The 20540-nt window shown below is 43.0% G+C and overlaps 1 long non-coding RNA gene across 2 annotated transcripts in view; it reads left to right on the top strand.

Moving 5' to 3' along the window:
* Positions 1 to 18511, top strand: part of LOC144141115 (uncharacterized) — a 46367-nt gene extending 27856 nt beyond the window's left edge. Inside the window, exons 4-6 of one of the 2 annotated variants that reach the window (XR_013316440.1) lie at positions 5327 to 5416; positions 8999 to 9144; positions 18397 to 18511. This is a non-coding gene — a long non-coding RNA (uncharacterized LOC144141115). Of the gene's footprint in view, positions 1 to 5326; positions 5417 to 8998; positions 9145 to 15164; positions 15302 to 18396 lie in introns of those variants that run through there. The other variant, XR_013316439.1, reaches the window with a different exon arrangement.
* Positions 18512 to 20540: the final 2029 nt, after the last annotated feature.

The raw sequence follows: 20540 nt of genomic DNA, 5'->3' as shown, positions 1-20540 counted from the left end.
GGATCTCTCGCTGCTTCGCAGGTTTCCCTGGAATGTGTTTTTGTTCAGCTTCATCGGGTTGAGCCATTTCGGTCGTCTTGTCGCGTTCTTGTGGGGACAACAAGCGCTCAGTGAGGTTGTTGGAGTAGCACGTCGTTGTGGATGGAAGGTGACCTTCCGCTGTCACCAGGGTGGTGTTGAAGGGCTCCAGGTAACTTCCGGGCGTCATGTTGTCCTCGTTCGAGAGTGGCAGAGTCGAGATGCCCGCAAAGTTTAGGATCCGTCCTGGCATACTGGAGTCGGGGAGATGGACGTGAGTATCGGCGCAATGGGCCACTGCTCCACCGGAGTGGGGTCGAGCGACGGTAGTGATTGGCTCTCTGGGATCGCACACTTCTCCGAGCTGACGCAACTCGAAGGTGGCTCACGGAGAAGACCTGCCTGCTGATGCACGCAGGAAACAATCGCCGGGTCACTGGCTTGGTAGGGAGACTTGGGATGAAGGGTGCCGTCGTCAGTGACAATCAGAGACGTACCGGTGGTCCCTCCTCAGCCTTTGGTGACGTATTACTCGCCTCCGGTTCGATGGCAGCAGACCATTCCAGGGACTGCGCCGACGTTTGCACGTAAGGCTGCAGTGACCACCGGGCGGTTCTCTGCTGCAATTCTGCTGCCAGGCGGATGAACGCTTCAGGGCTCTCTTCCGGCGGTTGCGCGGTCAGGACTGCAGCATGGACGGGGTCGGGCAGGCCATCTATTATATACTGTCTCGCAAAAGGAGACACCCAGGTGAAGTCACAGTCTGCGAGCAGGAGCAGCTTTTCGTAGATGTAGGTCATCACGTTTTCGCCAGGGCCTTGGCGGCGGGCACTCATTTTCATGAAGCCAGCGTCATAGCTGGCCGTCCATATTGCCGAATTCAGCGATTAACGCCCGGCTCCAGCTTTCCCAGGAGGCATGGGAGTGACCTTCATACAGGTGCCATGCTCGAGCAGCATCGCGCAGACGTTCGTTTGCAAATAACAACTTGGTGTGGTGAGGACAGGCGTGGTGGGTACCAAGGGCGTCGATTAGCTTTATCTAGCAAACAGCATCGTCCTGGAAACCTCGGAAAACTGAGACAACCGCGTGGGTGCGGGACGGCAACGGGCTACGAAGGACGAGCCCGTTGCCGTCCCGAGGCCCTCACATTTCTGTGAGGGCCTCGACAGCCCAAGAATGGTGGCCCGATTTCACATCAGCGGTCGTCATTGTGAGGGTAGGTCACTGTCAGCGGAATATCTAAAGACGACAGAAATCACGGCGCGAACGGTGGAAGACCTGGCGAGTCCAGAAGACGTCGTCCGCTTCGAAAGCCACGCCCAAGGCTGGATCGCCTAGGTGTTGGGTGTTACCTCCGTTCGGTGCTCGTGCTGAGACCGCGGTTTCACCGATGAACTCGGGCAGCAGGGCTGGAAGGCGTACCAGGCCTTGGCCGCTGCTGACGGCCATCCCTGCGGCTGGATCGCTGCGAGGGAGAGCAGGTGCGGAGGCTGGGTCGACTCGGGGCTTGAAGGGGTGTCGGCTACGCCACTTGTAATGAACTTGGACCGATTCTCAAGACGCCATGTTTAATCTGTCAGAACGAGCCTCGCCCTTCCTCCTTGCTTCTAGTCGCCGCCGTCTTCATTTCTCTGATGGTAGATTAGCCGCTGACTGCGCTTCCAGCTTTTCTTTCGCAAAGATTCATGCCTAAAAATATATATATATATATATATGTGGCATATCATTTAGGCTCCCTCAACATTGTAATTAATAATTTATTTTTATACATTAAGTGTTTTGTTTTTTTGGATTACTGCTGATTATGGCAAAACCTTAGAGCCAACGCCGACGCAAAGCATATCTTGTAGCAGCCGCTTTTTTGCCCTTTGACTGCTTTGGTTTTTCAAAATACACCAAAATGTTATCTTAAAAGAACAATGCACAAATATTGCTCCTGGCGATTTGCACGTTCTACTCAACGGCATATTTACGTGGCTTCTGATTTTTTTCGGATATATTTTCAACACTGAATGATTTCTGCAATAGTGGCTTACTTGCTTCGAAAGTAAAAAAAACACCATAAAAGCACCATTTGCTTTGAAAGATCATATCCGAGTAACTGTTTGCCTAGGCCATTACGGTTTGTGCAGGCATGGGAGCATCATGCGCACTTTAATTGCCACACTTGCAACACGAAAAAACTTTGCTATATTTGAGCTTGCATAGCACATCCCTTTTTGGTTTCAAATGGTGGTCGTTGAATTCTTTAAATTTATTTTTGTATTATTGATCGTTGCTGCATATGAACTGCTTCAACGAAAGATGATGAATTGATGTAGCCTAAAATTTTTATTTTGAATCAATAATCTTCGAGATCACCTTCATGTGCAAACGTCTGTGGCCTGTGTAATTTGATAGCTGCATTAAAAGGCAAGTGGTGCACGCTAGTGTTGGTTGCACGCTGACAGAAAAAACTAAACATGGAACAGCAGCTCACTTGTTTAAGTAGTGCAAACCTGATGCAGAGAATTTTCGCTACATCCATACGGGATCGTTATCACGTACACTTGTTGATATTCATGTTTTATTAGAAACGTTGGCTCTGGAGAGTTCCGTACTTGTTGCAACAATATACAGCACAGCTGAATCTGTGCAGCATTAGGGGTTTTTCTCGAAAGCCTTGTTTTATACAGATTCGTGCAAAGCTTAGGTTTTGACAACAGACAGAAAAGGAATCTCAGTTCTTGCTCTGGATGTCAATGGTAAATAAAATGATAGCTTAGACACCCATATTTTTAATATTGATACAAAATTACTTCGAATAATTTTTTTTGCTCCAGCATTTAGATGTTTTACAAAGATGCTGATTTGTGAGTTAGTACAAGTACTAAATAGTTGTGTAAATGTTCGGCCTTCAAAGATTGCAATAAATTCCACTCCAACATCACAGTCGTAAATAACTGCTCGGTTGATTGTTAATTGATGGTGTTTTTTCACTGCAATTATTCAATATTCTGAAAATGCTGTTTACTCAAAACGTTCAGCAGTCGCGGCTGTTGATCAACATATAAAACAATCCTAATTGACAAAAGGCCAGAACTTAGTCAGTTTAACTACAAGCGCTAGTTTCATAACTGGCTAATTTTTAACAATACTCCTATTGCCATATCTCTATGTAAAGCGGTGTGTAAATTATATTAGGCATTGGGCAAATGGCGTTTAGCAGTACGTTCTGTGATCATTCAGTTGTTACAGGGTGAGAGGGCTACAATTTGAAATTTTAAATTCCTCCACATGTTTCATAAAAGCCCGGTGGGTTCAATAACTACCCCATTTTCATTCATCAGTAAAAATGTGAGCAACAAGACAGGTAGAAAACTGCATTGTTAGGGGAAGCCGCTCTTGCACACCAATTAAAAATTTATAATTACGACCCTTAATCTTGTTGTGCCCCTAAAGCGCCTTACTTTATACATGCGGTAACAAAAAACATGAGCCTGAGAGATAACACCCCTTAATATAAATTACAATGGCTCGTAGTGATATCTTTAGTTTGGGCACACTTTGGTCAGAGCGATAATGCACGGTGTTTCATACAAGGAAGAGAGCTCTCACTAGTCTACTACATCTAGCTTCTTGAGCCTCCAGCAAAAATATTATCAGCAGAATTTAACCACGACGCCTGGAACGTTACATGTCCCAAACTCTGTCCTTCACGGTCCAATGTTTGTGAATTGAAGACACAGTGAATTGTGAATAGAAGACACGGCATAATTATGGAAGAAGCCTGGTGCATCAATTCGTATGTGCGAAAAATCTTACAAGCCAGTTACAAGTGACAACGACATTTGTCATAGAAGCTCTAGTTCATGACAAAATCCCTTGAATCGTATTCTTTATCGGACGTATCTGATTTTTAAATAGAACATTTGCATTTGAGTCCTACAATGTTGATTTGTTAAGTTTACGTGTTGAGTTCTGAATATTTTGGGAAGCAAAAGCAATACAGCAATAATTGCTCGTGCCCTGGGGATGAGCCTTTCGTTCACACGCTACGATCCCAAACCAGTCGTTAAATTTGAACTCCAAAATGTTAACCGCCAGCTTTAGTACGAATTTGGCTCGAGGGTACTCTTGCTTACCCTATAAACCTCCAGATAGGCATATACTCAACAAGAAAAGAAAGAGGTTCTCTGTAGCTAAAATTTGGACAACATATATGTAGAGAAGCTTAAGAATCCTGAAGGATGTGAAGAGGGTAAGTCCGCTGTCCCCATAGTACGATTGTAGATGATACGAGGCAAAAAGATAAAAAGTTTTCCAGTACTTTTACTTTTCTGCCACTTATAGGGTAGCAGAATGCAAGAAAACAACCATCAAAATAATAACGCCTTCATTCACTGTTTCACGGTGGCACGAAAAGTGATCAAATAAACAGAATGCGCGTGGAATCGTCTGAACAGCGGTAACTAAACCACATAAAACGCGGGAAAACGTCAGAACAGCACTCGAATTTACATGAACGTTTCTAAGGTTACAATACTTATGTTTCACTAAAAAGGGGCACGAAAGAGGACAAAAATGAGCTGACGGAATTCCAATACGTAGAACTTCGTCCCTCGCCTAAGGGACAAGTAATTTATGTGTAGCGGTTTTATTCCTATGACGGAGGTATAAAAGAAACACTTCTGCGCTTCTGACAGGAATATTTTTAAATTGAGAAACAAAAAGGTAGGGGTTTTTTTGCTCCTGAATGTACACCACGTTACTGGGTGTCCATTTACATGTTCATCTTGGTTCCGTATTAGTCTGCCTAGTAGTCGCACAGCTAGATCCCCCCGTATATTTAACGAATGCTTTGTTTGAAACCTTGAGCGCTAGCTTATATACAACAAATAACCTCAATACACCAGTTTAGGACGTTAATGAAAAAAGAAAGTAATGTTGGTTACAATGTGAAGCCGAAACATTCTTTCATTTCTATTAGTGTTAAAAGAAAAGGGAATGTAGGCCTTCCCTTTATGTTTAAACTATGTTAAATCTGAGGCACAAATCCTTCCGGTAATTACACGAAACTAGTCGATTTTCATGCAGAGACCATTCATATCTATTATGAATCGCAGTACAAGAAAACACCTTCTTCCACGAGATGTCCAAGCGAAAATACTATTTTTGCGTTAGGTATTTTTCTGGCCCCGCTATACCACAAATGTTTTTAAGCACCTTTTGAGAGCTTTAAATAGGGTAGAAGCTTCAAAAAACTCTCATTGTAAAGTGTTTATTTACCCAGTCTTATACGATACCTTTTTTTATGTTTTTCAAGCTGGTATACCAACAGATACGAGCGTTGAAATGTTGGTCCACGCAAGCAAATGCAGAACCTGTGCAGTGTTTTTTGTTTGGTCCCTAAGAGGTAAGCATAAAGTTGCCTCTTCATCGCTAGTGAAATAATATTTGGGGAAACGATAAGTCAGAATTCACAAAAACAGTGCTTGGAGATTATCATCAATACCACTAACCTGTACGATGTCGAACTAGGACAAACCTCAGATATGTATCCCACAAGCAACGATAGCAGTTGCCTTTTATACGCCTACTTTCTTGTAGAGAAAAGCACCATTATTTCGCCCGGGTTAAATATTGTTTCTCCTAAATAGGATGCCACTTCTCATCCCGCCTAAATTCATTTGTTCTATAGCTGAACAATCTGCGATACTTGTACTGATTCTGGCGCAATTGGGTTTAATCGGAATCCCCACAAGAGTCAAAGTGGGAAAACAAGGGCGCATTCCTCCGCGGTCAAGCTTTAGCTGATTCAGATTAGTAGCACAAAGCAAAGGCGCACCTAAAATTTCTAGATTTCAACAGTGTAAGAACGTGCTTCTGTACACCACGAAGAAACCGAAAAAAATGGCTCGGGTTGAAAACCAAGTGAAAGACAGAATGCCCATCGCGTGTCCTATTAGTCTATCCTACCACCCCGGGAAACCGCGAATTTGTATTTTTAGCTGACTTTTCTAAAAAGAAAAGTTTGGTAATTTTGAAAGCACTCTGTGTTGTTAAGACGATAGGTGCGATAATATGAACACTCGGTAAATAGCCAAAGTCTCTCCGGTCGCTGAAAAGGCGATTTAGGAGGGTTTAAATGTTTTGTCAGACATTGAGGTATTACAAGGGCGCCTGCCTTCAGAGCCATTTTATTGCATTAGCCAAACCTTGTAACAGCGAATGCTCAGAGCTTCACAAGAGATTGTTTATGTACTACATCACGCCTGAAATACCTCAAATACCTTGAGGCATAGAATGGCCACATAACGCAGAGCTCGCCATCAAGCTTCTGATAAACATTGAGCTGTTGATAAGTCTTAGTTCGTAGCTCTCAAATCAGAGCACTAGTGTTCGCGTTTGTATCCAGCAGCAGTAAAACACGCACCTTTCGTGAAAAATGCCGAAGGCGACACACCAGGTCAAGAAACTACCGTTAAAACACAAAAAAGACAACATGCTTTTACGAAACTCTTCTTTACACATGAGAAATACAAACTGCACTGGACTAGACGTGTTTACTTGTTTAAAGGAAACTATTTTTGGATACGAACGTTTTTTTCCTAGCAAAATAATGTGGTGGTGCTAATGTTCTTTCACTAGAACATTAAGCAATTACTGGAAACTGCTACGTCAGCTGCTCCAGCCCCAGGGAGGCCACCCCAGGAATGTGCTATTAAAATAGGCCAGACATTCATGCACTGAAACGTTTCATGCTAAATGATACCTTCGCTGTCTTTGAAAAAACAGAACACGCCAAAAATGAAGAATACGTTTTTTTGAAATTGCACAACAGTACCATAAGAAAACGCCAGACGCCAACTTTTCAGCTGTCACAATTATAAGGTGAACCAGTTCGCTCATTTTAGTTTATCAAGCCTTTGCTGCTGCTTTGGTCGTAGGAACGGAAACGCGTAGTTATACCGTGGAAAAATCGATTGTTATATTACTTTGTTCAACTTGATGTAAATAGAAATGAAAACAAAAACAAATAAGTTTTACAGAGTTGTCCAAATACTGCTAGCACTAGTGCCGGCATAGATAGCCATCAAGCACCCCAAGTTGCAAAACCTAAGCAAGGTGGGTTGAGCGCTATCGTGTCGCGAAGAGTCACCCCTCTTGTCCCATCGATCAAACTTACTGCAGCCACCAACAATAACTGCTTCGCCTAACCAAAAGTCGTGATTCTTATTCAGACAACTGAGGTCACCGTACGAGAGACGACTGCTTTGTGATCCTTTTTTCATCAATGACATATCTGACACGATAACATTTCACGAAAGGTGAACGTAAGCGTAGGCGCTGCGTCCGGTGAACCTGTTTCAATCACGCAAATCATAAATTGCCTTTCAATCTCCTAAATATTAAGACATAATTTAAAAATAAACTAAAATTTTCAATGTGCATACAACTTTCCTATGTTGAGGCAGGAAATACAAAGTGAGGCATAACATCTAAGCAGTTTAATGAAGCCTTTCTGTATCCGGCCGTGAAAAGCATTTGTAGCAATCTCTTGCAACCAGCGCATAGCCCTTCGTACAGTGCACTGGTAATTTTCACTGCGTAGGTATCAAACTAAGTTACGTATGGCAGAAGGAAATACCCGGTCTAAATATCTGGCTCATCGCTTAGTCTTTAAATACAGTGAGGCAGCCACACACATTGTCATTGCGCGACGATACTACTCTGCAACACTTACCTTTGCAGAGCAATGTTGCTGTGGCTTGCTGTCAAACATTTCCCTAAGTGTTTAGAGCTGGAGTCAGTATTTTCTTTCCCCGAACAAGTTCGGATGGCCCTTTATTGCAACAGTATTTATCCATTTCGCGGCCACGGAACTGTTACAGTTACGAGGTATGCATGTGAAGAGTAATTTGTTCCATGGTTTAAATGAAAGACTATTTGACACTAAAAAATGAAAAGTAGAGCAGAGCAGTTTCACTTGTTATTACTTTTGTGGGTCCTCTTCGAGAATGTATTCGATAATCGAGCTGTATTCGAGAATCGTCACATAAAACCAATAAGTAATATAATATAAGTCACGGTGGCTCTTTTATTAAAGAAAATATAATAAACCGTTTACACACAAGAAAATGCAAATTTAGTAGTAAAAACATGGTGTTGTACACCCGCAAAATTATGGGACTTCCTCGACCAGATTTAGGGGAAATCCCCAAGGTGGAGTAGGTTTCTGTAAAGGAGAGTGTTCACATCCACCTAAATGACATCCATCTAAACTTTTCTTTACAGAAACTTACTCCACCTTGGAGATTTTCCCTAAATCTGGTTGATTAACACCTGTCTTCACATCGAGTTGTTGATCAATTCGCTTTCGCGCTACTAACGACTAGCCTCCTGGTTATCTCAGTTGGTAGAGCGACTGCTCCGGTTAAGCAGTGGTCACGGGTTCGAATGCTGGACAAGGACGAATTTTTCTTCAACTGCGAAGTTTCCGAGAAAGCTGTATAGCTTTCCTTTGTAGCCGTATGGCTGCATTTAGGTGGACGGGAAACTTTGCTTTACAAGGAACTTCCTGTACGATACCGAAAGTCTTGTGGGATTTTGTCACAAGAAGATATTGGTGCAACTGAAAAATCGAAAGCAAATACTTGTATAACAGAATGTAGTGCAAAAGTTGTAGACCTAAGACTTTTTTGTCAAGAATAGATAGTGACACAAAGGACAAAAAGGCCTTACGGTGCGTTAAAATCCACACGACATGTGAACTGCTGATATACTGCAAACAATTCCAATGCCATTTTTAATAGATGGGACAGCAGAAAGGAAACCAATATAATTCAAACTAGTGGGTAGTTGTTTCTTCCATCGAAAACGTTTTGATCGTTTAGAGTAAAAGATAACTTAGTGGTGGGGTGATTTAGAAGTTTAAGACATTAGTTCACAGTTGAAATATTATTACTGCCATGCATATTTTGATCCCAACATTTAGGCGGGGGTAGGCACTGGTGCGACCTTAGGGTGAAGCACAGAGTTATCAAGCGCCCCCCTACACAGGACTGCATTGACGCGTTCTTGCGTCCTCCGTGCAATGGGAAAAAAACTCTACTTTTCACCGACTTGTGCCGCATATAGAAGGTACGTATTTTCACCGTAATATCCGAAAAAACTCCCAATGCTGGGCTTAGTAACAGAGATGTATGACAGAATTGCACACAAAAATCATTACCTTTTGTTGTTGTTTCATTTTCATTCTTTAACACCAACGGCATTTTTAGAATCATTTGTTGGGTAATCTAGGCCCAAAGCGGTCAAGGTGAATAATTGAGACTATCAAGTTTAAATGCATTTCAATTGACCAAAATGTTTAAATGAATTGCTAAAGGATTCTACGAATCTGGATAAAAAGGAATGTAGAAACCTTGAACTTATAAAGATTTGTTTGTCAATTTTTGTTTGCCCATTGGCCTGAGTATCGCGAAATTCGCTGTTGTAAAAATATTTATGGCCTAAATATCATTTCTATAGTATAGCATCATCAGTACAGATATTTGATCAACTGCCACTTCAACCGTGACCCACCGAATAAAAAGAACCGGTACCTTTACTTAGTGAAGAACACACTCCTCGGCTTTCGTGTCTGATAAAAGTGGCCATCCTCATCTAAATATTATATCTTTTTGAAGTCAATGCTTTTAGTAGGAGCAACGTTGCACCGCAATAACCACTTTTCACTCGAGTACGTATATATATTGTGACTGCGTAGCACTAATGTAACATTTCAATGCAAATATCCTAATGGCAGAAAAAACATTTATGGGCAGAAATTAAGCGAAATATTAAAATGAGAGTAGATGGGGCATCAGTTCTTGACGTAAACTGTGCTTTTCTGTATGAAATGCAGCCGTTACGGTATACATATAGTTGTTGTGAATATCATCTTCATAATTTCGGTATGTTATTGGTCTAAGTGGAAGAACCTCGAATCATACTTTTAGAGATTGTTTGTTACACTATAAGCCTGTGAAAGCGAGTATTATACTGCTGTTTTATTTTTACAGTTATACGTTCCTCAGCGTGGTAGATCTGGGACAGCAGATCCTAGACCACTGAGAAGTATTACTTTGAAAGCATCGGTTACCTCATTAGGCCGAAGATAGGCGCAGTTGCATTGACACAGGATAGACTGTTGCTCACAGACGGTATACAGAATAGCCAATGGCTAAAATAACGAAAGGTATCAGACGTGCTTACAAATTAGGAAGAACGTGAACGCACAATACCTCTCGGTCATTCTGTATTTATGCTGTTCATATTTTCGTTGAACTTACCCACTGCACCCGTCACGGTATAAACAGCTCCATGGACAGTACTAACCAAAGCTCCTTCCTCTCGTCAGCGTTCGCCCGAGGCACCCTGTGTGCCGCATTGAGTTCCTTCACCTGTCAGGGAGGGTGGCTTCTATGGCACGTGCTGCTGTGGCCCACCTGCTTCAGGCCTGCTGTTTCTCCTTTTCTGTCTGGGTTTCCGGTTCGCACTTTATTTAGAATACCTCACAATTTTCGGAATCTTTCACGAAGCATAACCATTACTTTTTCCTAAACATGGGTACAAAAACGCAAATGTCGGACTAACATTTACACTAGCCCCTGCACAAAACACGGAAGAAAGGAACCCCACCCCTGCTACTGCTGTGGGAGTCTATCTCATGAAAGGTGGTCCTTGTAAATGCCTTCTGACATAAGATCCTTGAACACGAGTTGGATACATCTAGGGACACTACCATTTCTAGTAGGAACATGCATTACGCGAAATCGGGAATATTGGGAAGAACATAAATGTAGGATAAATGGCCTCTGTGTACAGTGTGACAAACACCATAAACCTAGTAGACTCATGGCTGCAGGGAGAAGAAAGAGCGGCAAGGCAACATATTATTGGTAGGTTTATGGAACCTCTTGCAGTGTTCAGTCTACAAAAGTGTGTTGAATGTATATACATCGGGCTGCATACGTAATTTTACCATGGAAACTAGGGAAGTTTAATTTGGACGAGTAGGAAAAAATTAACCCATTAAATCCCCTGAAGCCTGGAATGCTTTGGTGAATGAGGAGGTCAGCCCGAACTATAGGATAAAGACGATGTATGTTGGTGTAATCTTGAGAAATTATTTTGGCGGTAGAGATTCCTCACAAAATACGCAAAAGACAATGCAAACGACAATATTTCGTAGAGTACTCTAAAAGGTCCTACCCAGAAGAATTCAACGTTACATGCGCTTGTATAAATGACGGTGAGCGGGAACACATGCACTAGCCGTTGCTGCGGTCGCGCCCGAGAGATGAAGCGGCATTGTTAACCGTGCTATTGCCTGTAGGGTAAGGTTGCTGTGTCATTGCAGTTGCAGAGACGTCGCTAAAGAGTTTAAGGCTAAAAGGAGACTGTGTCTGGACCATGAGGTCCCATGGGCGTTGGCGAGATGCCATTAAATCTACGATCGCTTCTTTTTCCCTGCCACCGAATTCCCCGCCCCTTCTGCTTCCTTTTCGTCTCTTTGTCTCTCTTTTTCACCACGTGCTCTTCATCAAGAACGACACACGCTCCGCACTCTTCAATTATATGCCACGGTCGACTCTTCCTTCATTAAGAGCGCCTCTTTACACCTCCTCATACAGTAACCAAAACCTTTGAAGTTTGGCACTAATTTCCACTATTTACTTTTTGTATTTTCTTTCAAACAAACAATTTTTTATATGTTTTTGATGCGCTTCTCCCAAAGTCTATTCCGGTGTTTTGAAACCAGACTATTCCCTATTGTGTTTATGCAACCTCCGTGTGGCCCATTTTAGGTAGATCGGCGGCATGGCTGTCGTAGGGGTGCCACCAAAGTGTTTTCCAGTTCCCACTCACCTGACCGCTCAATATTATTTACTACAATAGCTTCGTGCGATGCCCACCCTTTCTGATTACATCAATTTAATTGCGGTTGCGCCCAGTTTTCCGGACACTTACATTATTTCTATAACAGTGCGGCGGGACTCCAAACTCGTAACGTGCGGGATCTCAATTGCGAAGGGGAGCTCAATTTTTTTTAGAATAGTGTTCCCGAGGTTGGTCTAATACTGTTTACATAAAACCTTTGTATAAGCCCATTATCTTCCCCACTTACTGCACGTCAGGGTGTTACTGCCACGGAGCATAGTGATAGCCTGGCTTTCGTGAGGGCGGATTACGAGAAAGAAATCTCCGTACCTCGGCAGGGCAGTGGTAACTGCCGTACACAAGTCTCAGCCCCCAAGGATAAAACTACGTATTACACAAAATTGCGATACTTCGTCGCAACATTTTCATCTGAACCACTGCCACCATGCAATCAAGATTGGTGAATTTCTGACAAGGACATGGTAGAGCAGGCACATCCACTCAGGTCAGTGGTATCCGAAAAACTTGTGCTCAGTTAGGGAATTATTCCGACGTAAGTATGGGCAGCACTCTACCCTCAATCGCGGTACTATATTCCTCTCCAGTCTGTAGAGATAGCTGCCTTCGCGGTACGCTCTGCATTTTTTTCATCTTGCACCAGGAACACGCCCTTTACCTTCGTTGTCACGGGCTCAAAATGGTTTCCTCATTTTGTGTTCTTTACGCTGTCTCATCGCTGACCGCCCCCATAGTGCCTTTTGCGCCACGCGGGTTTGACTCGATGCTCTTTGCGTCCTTTTAGGGCGAACCACCTAAGGGGCTTGGGCAGAAGGAGCCTCATGTTGTCTCCTATAGTCATGGTACAAAAACACGTGGACGCTAATTTTCCAACGCTTTGCAATAGAACGCATGCTGTGGCATGCGACACAAAGACTACTTACAGCTAAACTTTATCTGGCTTATTGCTTAAATCTAGTTCAGCGCGAGCCAGGGCACCAGCGCTTCAGCAAGCACGCGATTGCTCCTCCCACATGCACTTCTCTAGCGCCCAATTACCCCGCGCTGTGGGGCAAGAGAGACACAATCTTTAAATACACTTGTACCCTGTATGCATCACCCCGCCCAGGTTTCACGTTGGTGGAGACCGCCCTGTTTTTTTACGACGTGACGCTGTAGGTCTGCAATTTTGAAGTCCTAATTTAACGTCAATGACTTTGATATATTGTTCTCAGCGAGCGATGTGTTGCTATATGAAACGGAAACGTCGAGTTCATAAATTCGAAGTGTTGTGTCTGTCGCGAGTGGCCTTGTTTTTTCAGCGGCATTTGCCTCCCTCTATATTCACATCCGAAACATGTTCTTCTCCTTCAAAACAATTTTTTATATTCCGCACCAAGTACTCGACACCTCTTCAGGACACTCCTCGTGGACCATGAAAATCACTCTGACAGGCCACACCCGCACGCCATTTCCAGAGAGCAGCGCATTTTTATGACGACGTGGTAAGGCCGACTTGGTTGAAACGAAAGGAGGTGCTTGACGTCGTGCTAGATAAAGGGGTTTTGATGGAACAGATTGAGCTTCACAATATACCAATGAAAATCAAACCGGATATAATCTCTAGATCACTAATGAGAAAACTTCTCTATTGGAGTGTTTGGGCTGAGGAAGGGCGCGAGATTCAAGGTTTGGCAATGACGTCGGTGCTCTTGCAATTGGCTGTGGAGTGGATCGCAGTGAACCGGATGTCGTGTCCTGTATGCTGCCTGGTAGAAAAAAGCTACTGCGTTGCCAACGCTACGATATCGAAGCCAGTCTTGCAGAAGGTTGTGCCTCCGGGGTGAGGTTTTTTGCTTGTTTACATACAGCGAACAGCTCACCGATCCCTTTATGCACCCACTCTACCTCCGTCGGATTTTTCTAGTTCTTTGTTTTTTTATTTCTTGGCCAAGCCTCTTCTCCGACATAAGCACGAGGGCTTTGTCGTCTTTACTTCTTTCCATGCGAAAGGCACCTTCCAACCGCCTTCTTTGCTTGGGTATGCGATGGCGCTTTCAGAAAAATCTCAAACCAAATTGTGAACAAAGTACCCAAGAGGGGATATTACTTTTACTGGGAGAAAACATTTGGAATTGAATAGCGCAGATTTTGAAATCACAACTTCAGAAGAAGTGTCTGGGTGCAATGCATATTTTACACAATTCTAAAGCTGAAACTGCCTGTACCAGCGACATGTAGTCTGTTTCTCGTAAAATTTTCAAGGAGGGGGTGGGGCCGGGGACGTTTGCTTTCTACACCGCTGGCTGAGGGAATTGCGTTTCCATAAGGTTGTTCACACTTGTGCTAACATTGCAACCATTTTGTTTTTCGTTGAACGCTAAAACTTCACCTGATAGGTGAGCACGTGAAACCTAATTAGGATGTGTTCATATGAAGAGTTTTGACTGGCGAGGTTTCATTTTACTTTTCTGTTAAACTTGGAATGAGTAGGTCTAACACCCTGGTCGTAAGTTGCACCTAGAGCTGTTCTTCTGCAATATGAATTGTCGAATTTTAATTGTTTGAATGGTAGAACATTTTTTTTATGGATCTATTGTGTTTATGTGTGATATCGCCTATATATCGGAATCGAAAATAATACTACAATAAAACTTATGATTCTTTCCAACGTTAGCAGAGCTGAAGTGGGTGTTAGTTTGTGCTGAATAGATAATGTGGGAAAGCGTTCCAGCTTTGAACAGAAGACGAGGACAAGAAAAAAACTCCACATTGAGATGTCGCAGCCATTCGTACTTGTTTTTATTACTTTTCGTGGTATCATGTTCACACTTTCGGTTATGGTTAGATTTCTTGTTGGGGGAACTATAGTTACAACAAATTATGGCTCCTTTTAGTACCTCTCGACAACGCAGGCAGTGTTACAGACATCACAGTACGCCAGAAAGCTGAAGACTTGTCGGCCTTCTGAAACTATTTTGAATTATTTTTCGTCTGCTTATGCAAAACGCCATGTGTAAATATTTTGCTCTAATACAAAATATAGCGTATCTGCATTTCACTCGAATTTCCAAACCGTTTTGTTGCAGCAGTTTTTGGTCACGAAACTGCCATTTTTAGTCTTACTAGGTCCGCATCTTTTTATTTGGAATTGTTTTTATTGGTTGTCAACGAGGTGGTTTTTATAACTTTTTACAGTTCATAATGCCCCGAATATACCCCTACTTTTATTTTTTCAGAAGGACCCTCTCACCGGCGTTCACGTATCTGCAGAGTAGGTTTGAAACAATGTCAATATGCACCAGTTTTCTGCAAAACAACGTTGCTCACCGAAGGTATTTGAAAGAAGGAAGTAAAGTGTCCAGTTGATTATAAACGATTTTTTTAATCTGTCACAAGAAGTCACATGAACACAGTATTGCACGGGGTAGCGTGTGTAGCTGATGTATATTATCCTGCACAAACAAGAAACCGTATGCCCCTCAGGCAAAATAAATGACTAACAGAAAATGGTACGAACTCAAAAAATAGCACTTGCACAATGTCTACCACAAACACAATTATACTTGTAGTCATGTGGGGAAGTTGAACCACCTAGGTTTCCCTAGTGGACTGGTGTAATGATCAGTGGACTGTTTAATAATGATCCTATGCCGAATGATAAAACTCTGTCCAGGGCAAAGTTGTGGCCATAGCTGTATCTGGCGAACGCAGGTAGTACACAAGCTGTGTCGTACAAACGTATGTCGGATATACGTGCAAACGGTATAGGTGCCCTTAACATCAAGACCCACTGTGCAGATCCTGGGACCGTCGCTGTGTTCGAAGGGCAAAAAGTGTTGGTAGGTGTAGCATGGACGCGGCTGGTAATCACCGACCATCACTGCGAGGCCCATCTGTGAATTTGTTCGCAGTGCTCCACAGTTGCCACAGACGCTGCAAACTTCGAACGCTTTATTAAAAATTGCGTGTTCAATTCGTGGGTACATGGGGAGTTATCCTTCGTTTGCACGTACCGACCGCCTCTGAGTAATTCTCCCTGCGAGAGTTCCTATTGCTTCCTTGTCGTCCCACCCTCTTTTTCTTCTTTGCACTTTCTAAATACTTTTCCTTGTCAAATAAACAAGGCTTAACAAGTACATAATACTGAGCAGAACCTTTCGGTGCACTTTTTTGCAGCTGAAGAATGCTCGGGCTCCAGAAATTTGCAGCACCGGCGTTTTTTGTTCACATGTTAAAAAACTCGTTTCTGTCATTTACTCCTGATGCAAGGGAAATGTTTGGGCTCTTACGATCTGGTCCCTGAAAAAAAAAAACGTTGCTCAGCTCAGGAAGGAAAATCGAAGCCGTACCCATAGCACTTTGTTTGTGGTCCATTTCTTTCTCATACAATGCTTTATTTAAAAACTTTTTTTGATACAAAACGTCGGTCTATTACAAAGGTTTGAACTGAAAATTCATCTTCCCAAGTTTATAAAGCGCACCATAAAAAATAGTTATATTTACACTGCTCGCGCTGTGCGCTGCGGATCTATTGCTGGGGTATATCGCGTTGTTGCGGAGTGCTACAGAATAATTTTGACCACGTCAATACCTGTAACGAGTTTAAAATATCGACAAAAGGGTTTATTTTCGCTTCTACTCACAAAATAGCCCCAGAGAGCGCGATCCACTACAAACGGTGGTCGTTTGTGAGTGCCCTTGGGTTTCGCTAATTTGTGTTGTAGAAGTTTGCTTCTTGCTTGCCTCGACCATTCTCTAGACGTATCGCCCCTGAATAAAGAGGAACTGATATATCTTTGACCTGTTGTTTACTTTGCTTTTGTGCTTTACGAAGTTCGCTACTTCAAAGCGTACTGTATAAAAAATTAATCTACTGAGACTACCTGCTCGCAAGAAAAACCAACAGTGACGCAGTTTTATTTGTTCATTTGCGAAAAATGCTACTATGAAACCTTTCTCCGTTATATAATTATACTATACTCTGGCGCTAGTTTATTTGTTATGCCCACGCAGCAGGCAGCAGGGAAAATAAGTTTGGAGTGGCTGGTGAAGAAAAATCAGGCGCTAGTACTTGGTCTCCAAAATTATTTTCCGTCTTGGATAGCTTGAAGGCAAAAGACGTTGACAGTGGCGACGCTCACGCGCTGATTGATTGATTGTTAGATACATAAATAGATTGATTGATTGATTGATTGATTGATTGATTGATTGATTGATTGATTGATTGTGGAGTCAATGGCACGACGGTACTCAGGCGATGAGGCACACCGTAGGGGAGAGCGAAGGACTATTTTGGCCAGCTGGGGATCTTTAACGTGTGCTGAAATCTCCACCACACGGGCGTTCATGCTTTTCACCAGCATCAGAAGAACCGCTGTCGCGGCCAGAAATTGAACCCGCATCTTCGGCATCACCAGCACAATTCCTTAGCCACTGAGCCAGCGGGCGGGCCAGGCTCACTTTCTGAGGTGTACCTTAAGGAGCATATAGACATAGGAATTCGTCATTTTCTGGGTGGCGCTCTTTATTTAGAACGTACGCCTTTGAGTAGATCATTTTGAACAAGTCTTCGTTACCAAAACACCTTGGTTTATGTTTCTAAGCAAGTAGGCTAGGCAGTTTTGGGTTTAGATTTTCCGAGTTTGCGGGGAGCGTCTTCATGAACTGCCAAAGTGGGCGATATAGTTATCGTTCCACCATCACTCTGCGCACCTACTAGCAGGATCCACCACTCATCACGTTTCCCGCTCATAATTTTGGCTCAGTTTGCTAAACTGAATATCGCGATGTCCAGTGCTTCATTAAGGTATATAACAACATTGGCGCTCACACGCAATTTGAATGAAAAACAAATCTATAACTCGCCCATGAAATTAGAACTACGTTTTTGGGCTTCTGGGGGAATTTCAGCTTGGGAAGTTTGAAATGCAAACCCCAGAAATTATTCGTCGATTCAATTGGTCGGCAAACAGCCGCAAAGGCCGAGTTTGAGTCTGATTCTTACACGTGAAACAAGTGCTTTGTCGGTGTCTTGCCAGTGTATAAGCTCAATCTTCCCCAATAATGCCGACGGAAAATAAATACGATGCTGAACGACAAACTTGCCTAAAAACAACTGAAAATTGTCGCTCCCTGGAACCCATCACATTCTGACAATTTGCGTTTCAAATGCACCACTTAAGGTAAAACATCCATAGTGAGGGAACCCAACATAGACAACCATTGTGCTACTATATTTTACAGCCGACCATTGTTGTGTACAAAGCAGAATGGACAAATCCAAGTGGCCACAGGCAAGACGCTAATCCATAGGCAAGAGGCAACATAAGCAATCATCTGGGGTTCAAAGATCCGCAGTCGGTGCACACAACATTGGCACAGAGTGCTAGAATTTTATACAGGCCACGACACTTAGTTACCGAGCGGGGTATAGAAATGGCCCATAGCGTTTTTTTCTTTTGATTTTAGGGGCGAAGCTCCTCTTGCTCGTGCCCTGTCCAGTCCCTCGTTGCTGCCAAGCAAGGCGGAATGACGATGATTGTGGCAGGATTCCTCTAGGGACTGGCCAACCAACGATGGGCCGAAGAGATCAAAACGTTCAATGCGTTCGTTGCTACCAAATAAAGAGGAGAGGAAGACAAAGATGTTGTCGTTCGTCGCCTACGAGATGAAAACACGTACCGGGTGTACGCGACACAAGACGCTCTGCAGAAGCCGACGGCTAAGGTGGCTAAAATGTCACAAACCCAATTCGTCAACTCACTCATGGAGATTCTCATCGTCCCAAACAAATCCTACATAATCAGAACAAACATCGACGTCGTTGACGGGCTTGTTCAATGGAGCGGTGAAAAGCTTGACGTGTCGAGTCTTTATATGATGCATGAGCGAATGTTTCACGGTTTTACAGATAAGCATTTGAGCTTCGCCCCTCTCATCATCATTCACTTCGTGGAGATGGCGAGGTTTTTTAGTTCTATAATAAAATGACTGAAGAAATCACTTTTTTAGTCTCAGGGAAAAGCAATCAGCAAGGCTGGTCTGGATCCATGGACTAGAATAACCAAATGATTTTACCGATAAGCATTTGAGCTTCACCCCCCTCATCATCATTCACTTCGTGGAGATGGCGGGGTTTTTTTAGTTCTCTAATAAATTGACCAAAAAAACTCACTTTTTTGTCACGGTGAAGAGCAATCAGCAAGGCTGGTCTGGATCCATGGACTAGAATAACCAAATGACCTCCGTTTCTAATGTGCGATTGGTAATACTTCCTAGCCTTTTGACCGAATAAACTTTTCAAGGAATTAATATGTATTCGGCGCGCAAAGACACGGCTGTTTGTGTTAGTCTTATACAAGCGCTGTTATGGAGAGCTAACGAGAATTGTAATGTACTTCTCTCGTTGGTGCTTATTTTAAGAAGTAATATAACTCGACGTAATGTTGGAGGTGCCTTCTGTTCTATTGTTTTTTTAATTTGCTTTATTGTAGGTGCCCCAAAAAGAACCGTAAAAGCTGTTTATCTACATATAATGCCTTCTCAGGGGAACGTGTGTGGAACGCAGATGATAATTGTGTAATGTTTGCAAATTTACAGTTAAATAATAATGACATGTAAAAGAACTAGGTGCCATGTTTGCATGTTTTCGTAGCTGATTCTATTGAATTATGTTATCGAATAGCTTCGAATAAAGAATAGTTGCAGCCGTCTCTTAAGTAGCCGTACTTTATCCGTCGATGACACTACACTAGCAGCAGATAGTAGCTCTTCGAAGCTTATGTTTTTACCTGTCCCGAAACAATTATGACAAGTAAACCAAACTTCCCGCAATGTAGCCCTGGGGTAGTATTGGCGGGCAATTTTGTCACCAAATTTTAACTTATCTTGTTTCATGGAAGCTTCAGATCCATTACTCGCGATCAAAAAACCTGTCTTGAAATGTACCTATGCGCCCGTAGACCAACCTGTGTGGCTGGGTGTGCATGGAGGGGCTTCTGAATGATTCGCTAAAGAGTGCTAACGCCACAGCCACATTCTTATTACTTCTTTAGCTTCACAGCTTCACAGCCTTCACAGCCTTCACAGCCTTCACAGATTAGCCTGACAGCCACATCCTGTTAACACAGATGACCGTTAAAGCATAGAAGGTTCCAGGTGTACCTAAAAAGAGCGGGCTTAAGTACCTGAACTCAACGTAATGCGCTGAAGTTGAGAAGGAACAACTGGCTGCGGCAGTTTTTCCGAAACCAAGTGAATGGCCGCAGGCAGCCTCTACAAGAAACTTAAGCTGGTGCTGATCAAATAAATGTTTGTTACAACATTGGTTGTCGTTCTAGCTGATCCTAACAATAGGGCGAAGGAAAGTATACGAACCAAAAAATGTTTAGCTTTGAGCTATTGCAGTGTTTCGAGGGAACAGCCTAAAGGTGTTCCCGTAATAAGGTACTGGAGGTGCTGCTACGGATACGAGAATTGTAAGTGGAAATAAAAGTAATTCAACACAGAGCGCAAGAATATATGCTGGGTTATGCGCGATTGCCATCCCAGCATTCACTGCTGCGAGCGTTCGTTGCATTATATACTCTGTGTACTACATATCTTGGGCACAA

The sequence above is a fragment of the Haemaphysalis longicornis genome, unplaced genomic scaffold (assembly GCF_048455015.1).
Source record: "Haemaphysalis longicornis isolate Haplotype H1 unplaced genomic scaffold, Haemaphysalis longicornis Haplotype H1 scaffold_6, whole genome shotgun sequence".
NCBI classification, from domain to species: Eukaryota; Metazoa; Arthropoda; class Arachnida; order Ixodida; family Ixodidae; genus Haemaphysalis; species Haemaphysalis longicornis.
Note: the sequence above shows the minus strand (reverse complement) of the source record. Positions and strands in the feature narration are given on the sequence as shown.